This window comes from Acinonyx jubatus, chromosome A1 (assembly GCF_027475565.1).
Source record: "Acinonyx jubatus isolate Ajub_Pintada_27869175 chromosome A1, VMU_Ajub_asm_v1.0, whole genome shotgun sequence".
NCBI lineage: Eukaryota > Metazoa > Chordata > Mammalia > Carnivora > Felidae > Acinonyx > Acinonyx jubatus.
The window spans coordinates 206912941-206932922 of record NC_069380.1 but is presented as its reverse complement, the minus strand read 5'-3'; the positions used below and the strand labels follow the sequence as shown (position 1 = coordinate 206932922).

Here is a 19982-nt window from a genome sequence, read left to right as displayed (position 1 = left end):
AAAAACTGTTCTTACAACTATGTGAAGTAGGTGAATGTTTCCATCATCAACTCAGTTCCCTAAATTGGAGATTTGGTGATAATGCTTCACCCTTCTCCTTTACTGTACCTTCAATCCAGTTGTCCATCCAGTTCTGACATTCATAACACCTCTGCATATCACTTGAATTCATCCCTCTTCTGTTTTAGATTCTTAGAGTAGGCATGTATATACAGCTTATCAGACAGAATAACTTCTCGCATTCATTTTAAGAAGACTTAGAGATAGCTGTGGAAGATGTATTTAGTTAGGGTATTTTTTTATATGCTTGGGCTCTGGTATTTAAAATTAAGGTGTAGGGGTGCCCGGCTGGTTTATTTAGAAGAGTGTGTGACTCTTGATCTCAGGGTTGTGGGTTCAAGCTCCACGGGTAGAGAGATGACCAAAAACAATTTAAAAAACTAAAATTAAGGTGTAATCTTTATTAACATTCATGCTTTATCGTCTAAATGAGACTGTCTTCTGTGCACATTTCCACTATATCTAAAAATCTAGGCTTCTGACGGACAACCCAGTATATATTGACTAGAAAAGTTTAAATGCCACCTTTATCCTTCCATACCTTACATTTAGAGTAAAATAATTCATAAATGTGTATGTTTATTTTGATACTGTGTTGATGTGTTAAGGAGCAGAGTCAAGAGTTGAGAAGAAAATGGGACTGTAGGAGGAAAGGGTAAATGAGGACTTTTAAATTAACTTTACTGGGGAGCCTGGGTGGCTCAGTTGGTTAAGTGTCTGACTCTTGACTTTGGCTCAGGTCATGTTGTCTGGGTTGTGAGATTGAGTACCTCATCAGGCTGTGTGCTGGGCATGGAGCCTGCTTAAGATTCTCTCTCCCTCTCCCCCTCTCCTGCTCAGGTTCTCTCCATCTCCTCCTCTTTTTTTAAAAAATATTTTTCTCCTATACTATAGAAACAAGTTCACTTGAATAACTTTCACTTTTATTGCAGATAACAATATTAAAGAAACAAATACAATGGGATATGATACCATTCGGTTGCTAGGCATTCAGACATTTTTAATGGCAAGAGTCAGATATAACTATATTACTTGCTTGTGAAGTTATTGCTGGTGGTTTTGTATAATTTACAATGTTTCTTCCTTAGAATAAGAAGTTGTCTCCTTCGTTCTCCATTTCAACAAAAGGATCTACTTAAGAGTTATTGGTTTAAATAACCCTGAGTATCTCTTTTGTGAAGGACACACTACAATGTGATGTTATTTTGAAAAACAAACATGTCTTCACTATATCCAGAGTTTATAACTAAAGAAATAATAGGTGCTATGTTGTGCTGTAGTGCTAATTACCATGTTTTTGAGAAAATGAGATCAATCAAAAGGCAATTTACAAAGACTGACAGGAGAATCCTGTCTTGGAGTCTCTGGTACCTTGTACATTGTCAGCACTCAACAAACAATTGTTGAATAAAGGAATTTGAATTATATTTCAGTTTGGGGATGTAGGACTAATTTGAGTGACAGAAGATGGGTGGGGTTTGTTAAACATTGAGTAAATTTGATGGAAGAAAGAAAACACAAAGCCCAGAAAAGGTGGGAAAACACTTAAAGCAAAGAATTGGTATAATTTAGTTAATTGCTTATATTTGGACAATTAGGTTTGCTTAGCTGGATAAGAGAAAAATCTGTATGCAGGTGGTTTGGATTCTTTCTACTGTTATTCCTGCTTCAGATTTGCTTCTGGTTTCAAGTATTGCCTCTGTACTTCTGTCTTCATTGCTATGGGATAAATTTGTAGGCTCAAGGCTAAAATGACTTGCAAAAACCAATTGAGAGTTGGTGGGAAAGGGAGAGAAATATTATAGTTCTTCAGTCTTTTGCAGTTATTCAAGGTTTGTAGTGTATGTCAGAGTGTCATTGCATGTCTTCAGTATTCAGATGAAGGGGCATAAAAACTAGAATTTAAAATGACTTACAATTTGCAACAAGTTTGTTTGTGACTGACCTAGGATGAAATTCAGTATCTGAGTCTCTAATATGCTGTTAGGTGTTGAGCCATGCTGTTACCTACATGAATTATCATATGATTTTAGTGATTCTTTATAAAAACTTCATAGTTCAGCAATTCTCCATTCTCTTAGTTTTCTTGGAAACTAAAACCACTTATAGTTTTCTGGTATGTTAAGTAAGGCTAAATTGTGGAACTTAGAATGTAAAATCCTTTAAGAACTTCAAAGTTAAAGACTTCCCCCTTTTTTCCAATTGTAGAAGCAATGTAGGAAAAAGCTACATGCTATTTGGAAAATAAGAAAAATATTTATAATCTCATATTTTATGTTTTTCCTACTAGTTTTTTAATAAAAATATATGAATATAATTTTAGTTAAATATGTATTCATGGTTTAAATTATACATACATAGACTTGTTTTGTCTTAAGGTTGTCTCATTAAGATTTTCCTAATTTCCTAATGGTGTTCGTAATTATTTAAAATTTTACCCCAGGGCTCTTGGCTGGCTCAGTCTGAGGACATGTGACAGTGGATTTTGGGATTGTGAGTTTGAACCCCCCATGGGGTGTAGAGATTATTTAAATAATAATAATTTTTTAGAAACTTTAAAAAATGTTACCCAGTATTTTGTCAGAGAATGAACCATAATTTCCTAAGTCATTCTGTTGAACATTTTATTTGCTCTCACTTTTTTTCCTGTATAAAAATAAGACAGTGGAACATCTTTATATGTACTGCCCTTGTGCCCTTTGGGGAGTTTATTCACTTAGAGTTGTAATCTAATAAGTGGAAGTTGGGCCAAAAGGTTTGAACATTTTTATGGCTCTTAATATATATTTCCAAAAATAGTTTTACCTTTCCATAGTCAGTATTTTCATTCATGTTTTAATTCATTCAGTAAATGCATTTTTTTCATATAGATGCAAATTCCCTATTAAGATTATTCTTGGGTCATTTAACTGCTCCTCTTGCCCACTATTGTGGATGTGATCTTTTTTTTCCAAGATATTTTTGAACTCCTTGATGATGAAGGCCCTAAGCTTTTTCAAGCTGGATGTATCATTTGGAGGTATTATATAGTGAAATTAGCATAGAATCTAATCTAAACTAGTTGCTAACCAAGTGACATTCAAGTCATTGAGCTCATTTCTTCAACTATAAGCTTAAGGGGTTATTGGGTGGTCCCAGGTTTTAGGATTTTTATGGATTAGTAAAAACACAAAGGTATAAAAAAGGAATTTAGATAAATGAAAAAAAGGAGTAGTTCCTAGAGATACAGTTGTAGTTAAAAGATCATCAATCTTCTATTAGTAGAAAAAAAAAGGTAAGAAAATTTCTAGATTGGAATGTACTAGAAAGAAAAATAAATTTTTAGGTAGGTCCTAGTACTTACTCTTAATATTTGAAATAAGAAATATCTAATGTGATATGGACATGGCAATGATCTCATATTCACTTATTCATCAAACATTGAGCATTTCCTGTGTCTCAGGAACTATAAGATATTAGAGATGCTGAAATAAAAGATGCTAGCCTTGCCTTCAAGGATCTTAAAGTCTAATATAGACAGCTAAACAAAGATTATATTACAATATCAAGATTCACAAAGAGAGCAGGACTGAGGGGGATCACCTAATTTAGACTAGAGATGAGGTGTAAACTAAATTTTGAAAGTCATTAATTAGATTTAAGAGCCCGGGGCAACAGTTCCATTTTGGAAACTGCAGATGCTCAGATTATCAGAGTATGGGGCTGGAAAAGGAGCGTGCCAAAAAGATTTGAAGCTACAGAGAGGGACATAGTCCAGATTATGAAGGAATTGTATATGCCTTTACAAACTCTGCATTTTATTTTAAAGGCACTGGGGAATCAAGAAATTATTTAGTAATGAAGTATGTTTTGTATTTGAAAAATATTTTTTTGGCAGCAATGCAGAGATTAGATAGTGGGCAGAAAAAAGGAGGGTAGGGCTGCTATTTAGGAATTGATAAAGTCCTCAGTTAAGGTAGTGAGAATGTGGAGGAAGAAACTTATAAAAAATGTTGAGGAAATATCCTGGATACAGTTTGGTATATTGGGTAATGGAGAACGTAGGTATATTGGGTAATGGAAAATGAAAAGAGTTAAGGATGCTTCCTTGATTCTCAAGTTTCATACTTGTGGGGCTTGGAATTTAGAAGTTCCGCTCACTAATGTTAAGAATAGAGGAGGAGAAAGTTTTAAGTGGTAATGTGGAAAAAGGGAGGGAGGTGGTACCACAATTTTTAGGCACAGTGACCTGTGGGACATTCAGTAAGGTGGATATGAGAGTCTAAACACTTCAGGTCTTCAGAGCTTAGAAGACATTAGGCTTTTCTTTGGCAAAGAACATAATTATGAATTGGTCAATTAGAGGATTATTCTCATGTGGAAGACATTTCTAAATCTATGTACACTCTTTAAATGGATATATAAAATTTAACTTTAAAACCATGTTGAGGTGACTCAGTTGGTTAAGTGTCCAACTTTGGCTCAGTTCATGATGTCACATGATCTCACAGCTTGTGAGTTCAAGCCCTGCATTTGGCTCTGTGCTAACAGCTTAGAGCTGGGAGCCTGCTTTGGATTCTGTCTGTCTCTCTCTCTCTCTCTCTCTCTCTCTGCCTCCCCTGCTCATGCTCTGTCTCTTTCTCAAAAATAAACATTAAAAAATTAAAAAAGAAAAAAGTTGAAAACCTTGGATTCCTTTATTATCTCAACTGAGAATATCCAATGTAATATTCATTTTATTATTATAGTTCTGGTATATACATACAAATTAGAATTAGCACAGTTTGTGTTTTTAGGTTTGTTTATTTTGAGAGAGAGTGATAGACTATGTGAGCAGGGGAGGGGCAGAGAGAGGAGAGAGAGAATCCCAAGCAGGCTCCTTACTGTCAGCACAGAGCCCCATGCAAGGCTCAAACTCACGAACTGTGAGAGCCAAAATCAAGAGTTGGATGCTCAACCAACTGAGCCACCCAGGCTCCCTGAGTATTAATACATAGCTTTTAAAGCCAAAATAAGTTTTGCTGCCTATGAATAAGAATACAGTCTACCCAGAGAAAGACAAACAGCATATGATTTCACTTTTATGTGGAATCTAAAAAACAAATGAATAAACAAAAAACAGAAACAGAGTCATTATTAATATAGAGAATAAACTTATGGTTTCCAGAGAGGAGGGAAGTTGGGGGGATGGGTGAAATGAGTGAAAGGGAGTGGGAAATAACAAGCTTCCAGTTACAGAATGAATAAATCACAGGAATAAAAGGTACAGTATAGGGAATGGAGTCAATGGTATTATAATAGCGTTGTATGGAAACAGATGATAGCTATACTTGGGGTGAGCATAGCATAACGTATAACTTGTTAAACCTCTATATTGTATGTCTGAAACTAACGTAACATTGTGTGTCAACTATACTTCAATAATCTTTTAATTAAAAAAAGACAAAAAATATAGTCTATGAAACACTATCACTTTTCACATTCTATTTTTTTTTTCCATATTATTTTGGGGAGAGTGCACGTGGGGGAGAGGGGCAGAGAGAGGCGGACAGAGGATCTGAAGCAGGCTCTGTGCTGACAGGCTGACAGCAGTAGCCCTGAGCCAGATGTGGGGCTTGAACTCCTGAAACACGAGATTATGACCTGAGCCGAAGTCAGACGCTCAACCAACAGAGCCAGCCAGGTGCCCCCACTTTTCACATTCTAGACAGAACAGGTATTGAAAAATTTAGTGGTTTGGTCAAATTGTTATAGGCATTAATGGTTATTTGAAAATGACTTTCTTCAAGGCTGACCTAGAAGATCTCTCCAGTCTTAAATCAGAGTTAAAAGAGGTATGGGTGATTTCTATGTGTTTTTGGTTTTGGTTTTTAAATCTTACGTGGTTTAAATTACCAGAAGAGAATAATACCATTTCGTCTTGAGGCTTGCCTTTTCAGAATATGGGTCATATACTACTATGAACTTAGAATAACAAAATGAATGTTCTTGTATGACTTTTCTATTGTATAAGGCTCTTTCTAGGGCCTTCCTGGTGTATTTGTTTATCCAGATTAATCAGAAGACTGCCCCTTTGGTAAGTTTTGTACTGAATCCACACATAGTGAGATCTTTTAGTGAGAACTATGTTACTTTCTCATGAAGGGATTATTTTTACAAATATAATTAAAGGTATTTATTTATTTATTTATTTATTTATTTATTTTTAAGATTTTATTTATTTTTTCCAACACTTATTTATTTTTGGGACAGAGAGAGACAGAGCATGAACGGGGGAGGGGCAGAGAGAGAGGGAGACACAGAATCGGAAACAGGCTCCAGGCTCTGAGCCATCAGCCCAGAGCCTGACGCGGGGCTCGAACTCACGGACCGCGAGATCGTGACCTGGCTGAAGTCGGACGCTTAACCGACTGCGCCACCCAGGCGCCCCAAAGGTCTACTTTTAGAATAAAAAAAAAATGGCAGTGGCTTATCAAAAGTATTATGTGCAGAAATCATTATAAAGGAGTCAAACTGGGGGTGCCTGGGTGGCTCAGTCAGTTAAGCGGCCGACTTCGGCTCAGGTCATGATCTCGCGGTCCGTGAGTTCGAGCCCCGCGTCGGGCTCTGTGCTGACAGCCCAGAGCCTGGAGCCTGTTTCAGATTCTGTGTCTCCCTCTCGCTGACCCTCCCCTGTTCATGCTCTGTCTCAAAAATAAATAAAACGTTAAAAAAAATTAAAAAAAAAAAAGAATCAAACTGACTTACCAGAAATGATTGACCAGGTGTCATAATGTCAAAATGAAAACTTGTGCTTTCCTAGAATCTAAGTACATTCACGCAAATGTACTTGGTTTGGTTAAAGAGGTGGCACACCAGAATCACCTAGAGAATTTTTTCAAACTTAAACCTTTTCTGGAGATGTAAGATAAGTTTATAAGCCTCTCCTTTAGTTCTTTCCGTAGGCTTTTTAATCATTTCACAAGAATTCATTGAATACCATGTGCTCACCAATGAATTCTGGCATTTGCTATTAGGATTTTTTTTCAGCCTCCCTCTCAAATTTCACATGGCTGACTAAAAGATCCCTCTTTTTTTCTATCCTGTCAAAACATTATCTGAGAGGCATAAAGGAGCAAGGAACTGTGGTGAGCAGAATTATTAGTAAGTTAGAATTAAAAATAGAATGGAGAGATGTGTTGAGTCCTGAAGAATGGAGGGAAGTTGCTGGATACTAGAGAGGACATAGAACTGAGGAAAGAAGTTAGAGTAGCAGATGCTAAAAATGAATTTGGCAAAAGAATTGTTAAGAAATTGAAGTAAAAATTTTTAAATATATATTAGCAACAGTACTTAGAATATAATAAAAAAAGCAGTGAGCTGACTTCTCTGTTCCTAAAGGTGGCTTATGTTTAAAAAGTTTACTCAGAAGTCAAATTGCATTATCTTGTGTATGTTGGATGCAAAGTGCTTAAGAGTAACATGTAAAATGCTTAGAACTATGCTGTACACTTACAGTAGTTGTCCTCAGCAAGTATTTGTTATTTTTATTAGTTGACGGCTACCTTTCTCATTGTGATTTGATGAAAAATATATCCTTGTCAACTCTATTCCTAAATGAAAATAGGCTAATTTGCAACATTTATAATGAATTATTAGGAAGAAAGATATTTGATAAGAAGCAAAGAAAAAATAATTAATTTGGCTCAAGTTAATCTGGTATTGAAATATGAATACTCCTGGGACACCTGGATGGCTCAGTTGCTTAAGCATCCTACGTAGGTTCAAATCATCTTGCAGTCCATGAGTTTAAGCCCTGTGTTGGGCTCTGTGTTGACAGCTCAGAGCCTGGAGCCTGCTTGGGATTCTGTGTCTCCCTCTCTCTGTCCTGCCCTGCCCTACCCTACCCTGCTTGTGCTCTGTCTCTCTGTCTCTCTGTCTCTCTCTCTCTCTCAAAAATAAATAAGCATTTAAAAAAAAGAAAAAAGAAATATGAATACTCCTTCCCAATATAACTTTGCTGTATACCCCAGATCAAGGGACATATCCCAAATAATAACTGCCTATATGAGGAGCTTGATTTATCTCGTCTTTAATGTCTAAAGTTAATTATGCCTCCAAAGGTGTTGTGTTATATATTATTATGTATGATAATATACATGAATGGACAGAATATATATATGTATATATATATCCACTATATTTTGATAACTCATTTTGTATTTTCCTGCTTTACACCTTTTAATCAAGACATTTACCTCCTTTTTTCTCCATGTATTCAAATCCTATCCTCTCTTTGTCAAGATCTTACGGGTTTTTTGGCGGTGATAGAAGAGAGTAGCGTAACAGAATCACCTAGGCTTCCCTCCCCCGCCCCCACCCCCCACCCCAGCTTATACTTTTCCTTTTTTTCCCCCAGGCTGTTCTCCCTTTTCTGCTGCCCCAAGTGATGTGTTCTCTTCCTTTTCTAATATATACCTGTGTGTAGGAGTTAGTTATTTAAGTTATATGTTGACTTCCTACGTTTTCTTACATATTGAACTATGGTTTATTTTGTTTCATTTTGTATTGTTTGTGTTATGTGCTTAGAGTGTGAACTATTGGAGGGCAGGCTCTGCCTGTGGTACCTGGTAGAGTGTTTGGCCTGGAGCAGGCTCTTAGCAAGTGTTTGCTTATAACATATGTGGCTCATCTGAACTAGATTTATTAAAAGATTTGAAAAAAATCTCACATTCTCACAAACCATAAAATTCACTCTTTTAAATTGTGCAGTGGTAAAATTTCAGTGGTTTTTAGTTTATTCATAAAGTTGTGTAACCATCATCATTATCTAGTTTCCAGAATCTTTCATCACCCAAAAAAGAAACCCAGTATCCATTAGCAGTGACTCCCCATTCTTCCCTTCTTCAGCTCGTGGCAACCAGTAATCTACCTTCTGTTGCAACAGATTTCCTTATTCATAAGTGGAATCACATAGTGTGACCTTTTTATATCTGGCTTCTTTCACTTGGTCATCTGCATTGTAGCATGTATCAATGCTTCATTTTTTATGGCCAAATAATATTCCATTGTATGGATATACCACATTTTGCTTGACCTTTTGTTAGTTGATGGACATTTGGGTTGTTTTCACCCTTTGGCTATTATGAATAATGGTGCCATAAACATTCACATATGAGTTTCCATGTGGGCATGGATTTTCAGTTCCCCTATGTAGATACATAGTAGTGGAATTTCTATGGCATATGCTAACTAACTCTGCTGAACTGCCAGACTGTTTTCCAAGGAGGCTATGTGATTTTTACATTTCCATTTTCAGTGTTTGAGATTTACACTTTCTGTATATCGTCACCAATACTTGTTATTGTGTGTTTGAGTGTAGGCATCCTGTATGCAGTGGTATCTCATTGTGGCTTTGATGTGCATTTCCCTAAGGATTAATGATATTGAGCATCTTTTCATTTGCTTATTGGTTTTTTATATATCTTTGGAGAAATGTTTCTTCTAATCTTTTGCCCATTTTTGAATTTGATTATCTGTTTTTATTAAGTTATAAATTTTTGATATATTATGGATCCAAGTCCCTTATTAGATATATGATTTGCAAATATTTTCTCTCATTCTGTGGATTATCTTGTCAATTTCTTGATGGTGTTCTTTGAATCACAAAAGTTTTTTATTTTGATGATGTATGATTTATCTGGGTTGTGGTTTGTTGTTGCTGCTGCTGCTTGTGCTTTTGATGTTATATTTAAGAAACTGTTGCCTAACCCAAGATAATGAAGATTTACATCTATTTTTAGTTTTAGCACTTACATTTAATTCTCTGATAGGTTTCAAGTTAATATTTTGCATGTGGTATCAAGTAGGGCTACAACATCTTTCTTCTCCATGTGATTATCCAGTTGTGCCATCACCATTTGTTGAAAAGACTATTCTTTTTCCATTAAATGGTCTTAGCACCCTTGTAAAAAATCAGTTGAATGTAAATATAAGAGTTTCTTTCTGAACTCTCACTTTTATTCCATTCCATCCACCATAAGGGGTCTAACCTTATGCCAGGACCATAGTGTTAATTACTGTAGCTTTGTAATAAGGTTTGAAAATAGGAAGTATGAATCCTCTAACTTTGTTCTTTTTCAAGATTTTTTTTGTATTTTGGATCTCTGCATTTTCATATGAATTTTAGCATCTGTGTGTTCATTTCTGCAAAATAGGCAGCTGCAATTTTGATAGGGATTAGTCTATGTATAGATTCATTTGGGGAGTATTGCCATCTTTATAATATTAAGTCTTTCCATCCATAAGCATAGGGTGCCTTGTCTTTTTTTTTTTTTTAGGCCTTGATTTCTTTCACTGATAATGTTTTATAGTTTTCAGTGTTCAAGTGTTACACGTCTTTTGTTAAATTTATTCCTAGATATATTTTTTTGATATTATTATAAATGGAATTTTTAAAAATTTCATTTTGAGATTGTTAATTGGTAGTAGATGGTAGTACAATTGATTTTTATGTTTTGATCTTGTATCCTACAAGAACTCCTTTATTAGGTCTAATTCATGCTCCTTTTTCTAGGGACAATTTAGAGTTGTTCTTCAGTATTGTTCATTCTGCCCTTCTCCAGCCTTCCAAATACTACATGCTACAAGTAGTTACAAGATAGAATTTTTCCTGTTTGTCCAGTCTGGTGCTGTTGTGACTTGAAAAAACTTGTGCACATATGAAAAGTAAGATTAGATAGTTCAGAAGAAAAGTTGTGGTCACATTATGTCAGAATTTTCATTTAGTCATACCTGACTATAGTATAGGATTGAAAATTGAGTAATTGTGGTGTAGTATTTAAAACAATTTGTTTCACCTGTAGTAAGGGCCAATTTAAATGTCTGTTGCAGAATAAATGCCTGTGTTAACAATATCTATATGTAGAAGTAAAATTAATTCTCTTGGTCAGTAATTTATAAAGTCTTCATCTTCCATGAGTCCGTAAGTGATTTTCAGTAGTGTGTCTGGAAAGTTTAAGTTGTACAAGAAAAGAAAAAAGGAAAAAATAAGTGGGATTAGTAATTTGAGTTTTGTTAATACAGTGTTATGATTTAAATAGATATCTGCTGATTGGGAACAAAAGAGGAAACAGCCAAAATGGATTATTATTCCTTAAGTTTAAACTTCTGTTTTTTAATGAATCAGAATTGAACCTAAATGGTAAATACATATATAAGTTGTTAAACCTCACTAGCAATTGGAGAAATGAAGAGGTATACTCTAGTTAGATTTATGATGTGTTCTGTTGATCAAAAATGATTAAGTGAAGAAGTACCCTAAAAGGGTTCTTACTTAATAAGTTTTAACTCCCATTCTCACTAATTCTTTTCTTTTCACTCAAGTTTAGGTGTTATAATAGATATAAGGATGGGTGGGGTAATTCTTCCTGTCCCTGTTTTTAAAATAAAACACCGTCAAGAGTTTTCTATATATTACCATTATCATATTTAATACTCTCAGAAAAAAACTTCTTGGAATAGATGTTATTTGCATTTCACAGGTGAAGAAATTGAAGCTTAGGAAGTCAAGGTTACACAGCTTGAAACAGGAAGAAGGCAAATTTTAAACGAAGTTTTTGTGATTCTAAAACCTAGGCTTGAACTCTTAATTGCTATACTAATACTGCGTTTCCACTCCCTTTGAGGAGCTTACACCCAGGTTGATAATGTTATGCATAATACTTCCTGGATCCTTAAACTATTAATAACTATTACATAAGATTTAAAGCAGAACCTAAAAAGTGAATTTTTATTTTACTTCAGAAAAGTCTCAAGTCTTTGCTTTTGAAAATGAAATCAAGTATTTGCCCATTCTTTTAACGCTGTGTATTACCCAGGTGTCGTGGCTTCAAAAATTTCCTTGGTATCCTCACTTTGAAAGTTGGTTCTTGAAACTTGTGGAGTAGGAATTTGGGTCCAGACTCAGTAAAAGAGGAAGTCCTGGGAGAGCTTCTTGAATAATTTTAGGATAAGAAATTATAGCATAAAGAGAGGGTGGGCAAAACTTGAGAGTAATAACTCCCAACTTGTTTTCTCTGTGGTGGAGACTTTTGTTTTATCTTAGATCCCACCAGTATATAAAAATAACTGGTGTAACATAATTGCCTTATGGGTACTTAACAAAATAATATGAATTGTATTTATTTTTGATTGAGCCTATATGGAAGATATATATATATATATATATATATATGCATATATATATGTATACAGGATTCCCCAAGAAAGGTATAACACATATTAAAAAAAAGTTATTTATATATACACACACACACACACACACACACACATATATGTATATATATGTGTGTATATATATATGTAACTACAGTGCAAACCTTTGTATTGAGTTTGGTTTGTTCAGTTTGAACAGTAGGATTTTATAGAAGGAAATCTAACTTTAAAAAAATCATCTAAAACCTTGGATGGTGTTGTGCCCTTTAAAAAAAATTTTTTTTTAAATAGGTTTAAAGTAGCCAATTACAGACTATTTCCAAAGGATTCCTTCCAAAATCTTGGATCAGAGACATATTTAGCTCCTAGTTTTGTGAACTTTTTCAATTTTAAACCTCAGCCACCCTTTCTATGATTATTTATTTCTTCATGTCTGGTCACCTTTTTTCCCTCTTTTTACATCATTAACTGCAGATCTCTTTCTTCATGCCTTTCAGAACATCCTTTCCATGTATATCAGCTTATTATTTTTCATTCTTATTATATTTTAGGCCTAAAGTGAAGTAAGGCTTTCTGCCTGAGTTCCTGGATGTACACATAAACAGAGTTTAAAATCCTGCTAGTACTCAGAATCAACCGTAGATTGTATTATTAGAGACTGTCTACTGATAGATCACATGTTTTCAGTACCCCCTTTGGGGAGGCATTATGACAGACTAGGGTACTTAATACTTTAGTTGATCACTTATAATGTGTTTATAGAATCGGGAAGGAGCTAAGCAGAAAGAAGGAAGGAGTCCTTTATGATTTAGAAAACAAAAGAATTCTTCACTAAAACCTTTAATTATGTTATTCTTAGCAAATGATGATGATGATGACAGTAGTAGCAATAACGGCTCATATTTATTGGGCTCATTGTTTTGAATATTTTACTTGCATTATTTAGTCCTCACTGCAATCTGTTGAGGTTTATAAATAATATCCCCACTCTACAGAGTATGAAACTGATGCTTACAAAGAATGTGACTCACCCATGGTATAATAGAGGGAAATCCCATAAGCAGTTCAGAGTTGGCACAATTAAAATGAACTTCTCTAAGTTCAATTAGACCGTAAGCTCCCTGAGGTCAGGAATTTATTTATTTATTTATTTATTTATTTATTTATTTATTTATTTATTTTAATGTTTATTCATTTTTGAGACAGAGAGAGACAGAGCATGAGCAGGGAAGGGGCAGAGAGAGAGGGAGATGCAGAATCCGAAGCAGGCTCCAGGCTGCCCGACGCGGGGCTCGAACTCACGAACTGTGAGATCATGACCTGAGCCGAAGTTGGGCGCTCAACTGACTGAGCCACCCAGGTGCCCCCCGAAGTCAGGAATTTAATGTAATGTTTATTGCTTTATTTCTGTTACCTAACAAAGGGTCTGAGTATTGCAGAAGTGTCAGGTATAAGATATATGCTTAGGGGGTTTTTGTTTGTTTGTTTTTGTTTTTTATGAATAAATGAGGTTAGAGAGGCTGATTCATTAGCCTTAGCCACGAACCTTCTGGAGGAATCCATACTAATCTCATTTGCATTGCATGACTTATTCCTCTTCCTTGGACTACCATTTTTACGATCTCTGGCAGGACACCTGCCAAGTTACTATTCATTCTTCAAGTTCCAACATAATTCCATCTTTTCTGTGATGACTTCTTGTCTCTTTTAGGAAGGATTTGTTCTCTTTTCTGTCCTCCCACTTTTTTCCTTTAAAGTTTATTATAATACCTATTATATCATAATTATCTTCTTCCCCTAGCCTGGGAATCCTTGATAGGTCAGGAGAGGGGGTAGTGGTGGACTGTGTCTTATTTATCCCCAATTCAACATTAAGTACATTTTTTGGCACTGTTAAGTGCTCACTAAATGTTTGGCTGAATGAATTCATACAAACAAGCTAAAAATAGGCTTGTAGGTGAGCGTTGAGACACTATTTCAGTGTCCTCTCTGAATTAGTCATTGCTTTGTGATTTTAGTATATTCCTTAGATTATGAAAGATCATTCCTCTAGGCTGCTGTCTTTCAGAAATATTAATTGAGGGGATCCTATAGCATCTCAAGATTGCTACTAGGGTTTTCTACAGAGTTCTCTGATATTCTTATCCTTTTGGGGGGAAAATTTTTTAAGAAAGGAAGAAAAAAACTTAATAAAAATGTGATCATAGGTAAGCCAAATGTCTAAGAATGAGCGAACCTATTCTTTAAGTATTTGAATATTGAAAGGAGCATATTAGAATAAATTTTAGGATCCTGGGGCACCTGGCTGGTTCATTCGGAAGAGCATGTGACTCTTGACCTCAGGGCCATAAGTTTGAGCCCCACGTTGAGTGTAAAGATTACTAAAAAAATAAATAAATAAACCTTCAAAAAAAATTCTGGGATCCTTAAATACAGAGTATAAGTCAATTGTATGTGCTCTTATATATACTGTATACTGTATAGGATTGTTTATGAGGAACAGAAAAGGTGATATGAATAGAAATGCTTATAAATAGGATAGTGCTGTTTCTGCAGAAGGAATTTTATTAAACTATTGGTATACTGTAAATTAAATGATTCTTAAGAATTTTTTCAAATACTGTATTATCTATTGTTATATAACAACTTCAAGATTTAAGAGCTTTAAACAGTAAATGTTATGTCACTATTCTTGTGGGCCAGGAATCTGGGTGCAGCTTAGCTGGGTGCCCTCTAAACTCTGGTGGTCTCTCAAGGCTGCAGTCTTCCTGTGGTCAGGGTATCAGTGAGGGCCACAGTCATCACACACTGGGGGAGTGGTATAAGGATTTGAGTATGGCAAAAGTAAAAAAATTCAACAAAAATAAGAGCAGGATTCAAGTTGAGATTTTTAAAATATACTTTTAATGCTTAAAGTGGAAGTTGTATAAAAATTATTAGTCAAGGGGGGCCTGAGTGGTTTAGTTGGTTAAGTGTCCAACTTTGGCTCAGGTCACGATCTCACAGCTTGTGAGTTCGAGCCCCAATTTCGGCTAACGACAGCTCAGAGCCTGGAGCCTGCTTTGGATTCTGTGTCTCCCTCTCTCTCTGCCCCTCCCCTGCTCATTCTCATTCTCATTCTCATTCTCTCCCTCTCTCCCTCTCTCCCTCTCTCCCTCTCTCTCTCTCTCTCTTTCTCTCTCAAAAATGAATAAACATTAAAAATTATTAGTTAAGAACAGAAATAATGCAGTTTGTCAGGAGTTAGTTGGAAAAGGTAATGAGTGAATTTGAACAGTGTTAAGAGACTACAAAGTGTGTCTTCATGGGATAAGTTCACTCTTGCAGCACATTTCTCATTTCTGTGTTGGTTCTGATATGGAAATCTTTGTATTTGAGGGAGATTCACTAATGGAGGATAGTATTTGAAAATTTAGGATCTAATAGTGGGTGGGTGATTAAGCAGGAAAGCCTGCAATTTGCTTATAGGCCAGGATTGGACTTGAATATGGAAGCACTTCTTAAAGGGCAGTTTCCCTGTGCTTTTCTCTTTCCTGACTCAATCTTAATGAATGAATGTGACATATAAAGGAAACTTCAGAACTTTAAAAGGCAAATAGAGAAAATATTTTAAAGATGTCTATTCTTGAAGTAATTACTGGTTTAATAAGATAATTATTAATTTTTAAAATAATTAATAATTATCAATACAACTTATAATAATATGATATATATTGTGATATATATAACATGTACTATATATGATATATAATAATGTAATAATAAAATAAATTATTAATAAAATAATTATTAATAGTTTTAATAATTTTAATCAAAATTTCAATGAGATATGGGGAAACTTGAAATAATGTTTCTGTAATTTATCTAAAAACATAAATTTCTGAAAACTGAGTTAATGGGGTGGGAAAAACAGGCCTTACCATATGTTAAAATACGTCATTAAGCTACAGTAGCTACAATGTATTGTGATAGATGAGTCAGTGAAACAGAGCAGCCCCAAAACAAATCCTGCTTTCAACCTATTTCTGCAAATTAAAAATATAATCGGTATCATAATATATGTAATATATAATAAGTGACAATACATAAAAAATATAAAGAAATTGTGCATTTTTAGACCTCTCAAAACAATTTTTGAATAATGATATGATATTTTGGGACTCTTTGTTACAAGATTAAAGGAGAATGTGGTTTACATTAAGTATAGTAGTCTTGGGAGCTGCTTACACAATTCTTCATCTTGTTAAAATCATTGTGTTGCCTTTATTATTAGTCTTTTGACTAAGAATGACTTTTTTTTCCTATCAAACTAATGCAGTGGCTTTTAAAAAATTATTTGTGTCTGTGTCCTTTGAGTGAATCAATGAAAATAGTCAGCCTTGGTGGTTTTAAAGTCTTTGGTGTGCTATTCACTGTGATTTTATCTCCAACTAACTTAAAAAGTTACCCAGTAAATGATTTTTTTGGCAAAATTAGATATTAAGGAACCAGGGTTCTACCTGATTCTGCTCCCTCCATTTTGCTCCACGTTTTACTTCAGTGGGAAATCTCTCTATACTGGTAAAGTGATTCAGGGCTTCAGTCTTTAAAGTCTCACCTCTGGCTCACAGCACAAAAGGATGCCCGTTCACACTCCAAGGATATAATAGCTTCATCAGTGGACTCAAAATGATCTTAGAAGCTGAAGCCAGTAGCCCTCCTAGTTCATCTTTGTTTTAATATAATCTCAGACCCAAGGTTTTCTCCTCACCTTTCTTAAAAAAACTATTTCTGATACCTGAAAAGATTGTTTTGCTTGTTGATAGCTAAAATTGGTTTACAGAAGGAAGTGAGGTGAAAATTTGACTACAGGTGTATGGACTTTCCTCTCTACCTAATAATTTTCCTTGAAAGGAACTACCTCCATTGGTCAAATAAAACAGTTTATTGATGGTTTCATCCTGAGTTTTTGTTTTGTCAAAATGTTATCATTCTCCTTAAGCTTTCAGTAGGAAGTATAATTAATATTTAATGATTTCCAAATTTGACTGTTGGAGAAAAGGGCACCAAATTCAAAAGTTGTAAATTGTGAATATTTTCTGGAAGTTAAACCTTTATGTTCTTTTGAGGGAATGGTGGCTTTTTAAGCACGATCTTGGTGTAGGAAAATTGATCCACAAGAAATATGAATAAGTTTCAAAGTAGTGCTAAAAATGCTGTGGTATATTTGTTTGCACAGGTGGTGACGTAAACTGTGGATTTTATTCATTTTATTGTGTCACTTTAGGTGTCTGTGTTCTAAAATAGTGGTTTCAAACTTTGTTGCATATTAAAGTCATCTGGAGGGTGACTTTTAAATCTTGATTCCCAGCTCTTACTTTTTTGACAATGAAATCAGTATTTCCAGGGATGGCACCCAAGGCATAAGTAGAGTTTTCCAGGTGATTCAAGTATGTAGTCAAGTTTAAGAAGCATTGCTGTGAGTTCACTGAGCATCATTTTAAAAGCAGATTGTGTTTCATTAGATCTAGAATAGGGTCTGAAAGCCTGAATTTCTAACAAACTCCCAGGTGGTATGGTATTCCTGGTCATTTTCCAAGTTAGAGTAGCAAGGTTCTAGAGTACTGAATTGCCTAGATAGACATTTGTTGTCATGATGTCTTTATTAAAAAAGAACTTTATTCTGTTCTTGGTCTCATAATTGCAGAATATTTTGTTGGGTGAATTTCATGTACTTCTTCTCTTTTAACCCTCCCAACACGTCTGCAAGAGTGTATGTAATATGTGTTCTTTATGGAAGATTCAGTTAAGTGATAAGAAAAATAGGATTATGTAGCTATCAGAAATTAAAATATTTATTTATAGTTTTATCTAAGATTCCAAGTGAAGGTTAAAGCTTTAAGAAGCGTATTATCATATGCATTATCCCACCTTACTTAGAAAACAAAATATTGTGGGAGCAATATGATTAAAACAGAAATGCATTTGCTCAGAAAAGGCCAGAAGAAGATATGCCAAAACATACTGTAGTTACATTAGAGTGACAGGATTATAGGCATTTTCTGCTTTTATCTGTATCCTAAACATATTTATAATGTGCATATATTACCTTTAGAAAAAAAAGGAAAAAGCATTAGTTCTCAAAGATGCCTCTGAAGAACAGGCCTGAAAGGTAATAACTAAAATAAATACTTGATAATTCAGATGAAAATCATCAAGATTTCAATAGAAAGATGAGCAAAGAACAATCAACACAAATAAAAGTACAAATTATAAATGAACAGTTGAAAACTAGTTTTTAAAATCTAAAACAATTTTGATAAGACATTTTACCCGTAGCCAAACGGGGACCTACCTTCTGCAAGAAAGACGTGCTTTAGAGCTAATACCCAATGTTGACAAGGCACAGCAAAACCAATATATTTATTTCAGGTGGCATTAGGCAACCTTTTGAAAGGCAATATAGTTAACACAAAGAAAGATTACATTTAATATAATGTATAATATATATAATATGTATATAGTACAAAAATATTATATACCCTTCAACTGCCACTATGTAAAATGTTTACATGCTGAAAGACAATTTTTTAAATAAAAGTCCTTATTTGAGTGTAAAGAGATGAGATCACAGGATGTTATAGTATTTGCTTAAAAATTCTTTAATCTCACTGTCTGCAACTAAAACAAATCAAGTATATCTAAGTTAACTTTACATATGGTAGCCCTTTGACTATGGGGAGAACAAACCACATTTTTATATATTATAGGTATTTAGGTTTTATTTGCTTTTATGTTTTTGGCCCTCTTCAGATTATGTCCTATAGAAGATTCCTAAATCAGAAACCAGTCTTCATTGAGATTTGTTTTTAAAATTTCCTAGTATTAAAGCCAAACTTGTATTCAAAACTTACTGAGCTGTCCTTGTATATTGTGTAGTTGGTTACTGTCCAGGTACTATAGGGAACATAGAATTAGGACCACAAGGAAATTATGATTTTAAGAAATAAAAAGGCATTAAAGATACCACTTTAGAAGAAATAACTGAAGGGGTGCCTGAGTGGCTCAGTCAGTTAAGCATCCAACTTCAGCTCAGGTCGTGATCTCACAGTTTGTGGGTTTGAGCCCCGTGTTGGGCTCTGTGCTGACAGTTCATAGCTTGGATCCTGCTTCAGATTCTGGGTCTCCATCTCTCTGTACCCCTCCCCTGCTCACACTCTGTCTCACTCTGTCTCTTAAAAATAAACAAACGTTAAAAAGAAGAAATAACTGGGGTGCCTGAGTGGCTCAGTCGATTAAGCGTCCGACTTCAGCTGGGTGAGTCATGATCTCACAGTTCCTGAGTTTGAGCCCCTCATTGGGCTCTGTGCTGACAGCTTAGAGCCTGGAGCCTGCTTCGAATTCTGTGTCTCCCTCTCTTTCTGTTCCTCCCCTGCTTGTGCTCTGTCACTCTCTCTCCTTCAAAAACAAATAAAAACATTAAAAAAAATTAAAAAATAAATAAAATTAAAAAAAAGAATAACTGAAGAACTTCAGTCATCTTTTTAAAAATTATCTGTGAATTCTGTTTTCAGTTTCCTTTTTTCAGTGTCCAAAATTGCATCCAGAATATAGTAGGAGCCATTGCCAAACCTGTGTATTAAATCTTGGAGAGCAAAAAAAAAAAAAAAAAAAAAACCCAAACCAAACAAAAAACAAACCCAATGTATATCAGTAAGCCACAATATTACACAGTTTAAGCAGAGAATTTCAGAAATAGTCAGATGTGA

The 19982-nt window shown here is 34.7% G+C and overlaps 1 protein-coding gene across 4 annotated transcripts in view; it reads left to right on the top strand.

The window, feature by feature from the left end:
• The window catches only part of NIPBL (NIPBL cohesin loading factor), a 197297-nt gene that overhangs the window by 10455 nt on the left and 166860 nt on the right, over positions 1-19982 (top strand). The window contains exon 2 of one of the 4 annotated variants that reach the window (XM_053201406.1): positions 2504-2553. The exons of the other annotated variants lie outside the window; for them this stretch is intronic. The gene's annotated coding sequence lies outside the window, so the exon portion shown is untranslated. The remainder of the gene's footprint in view (positions 1-2503; positions 2554-19982) is intronic. 4 annotated transcript variants of the gene reach the window in all.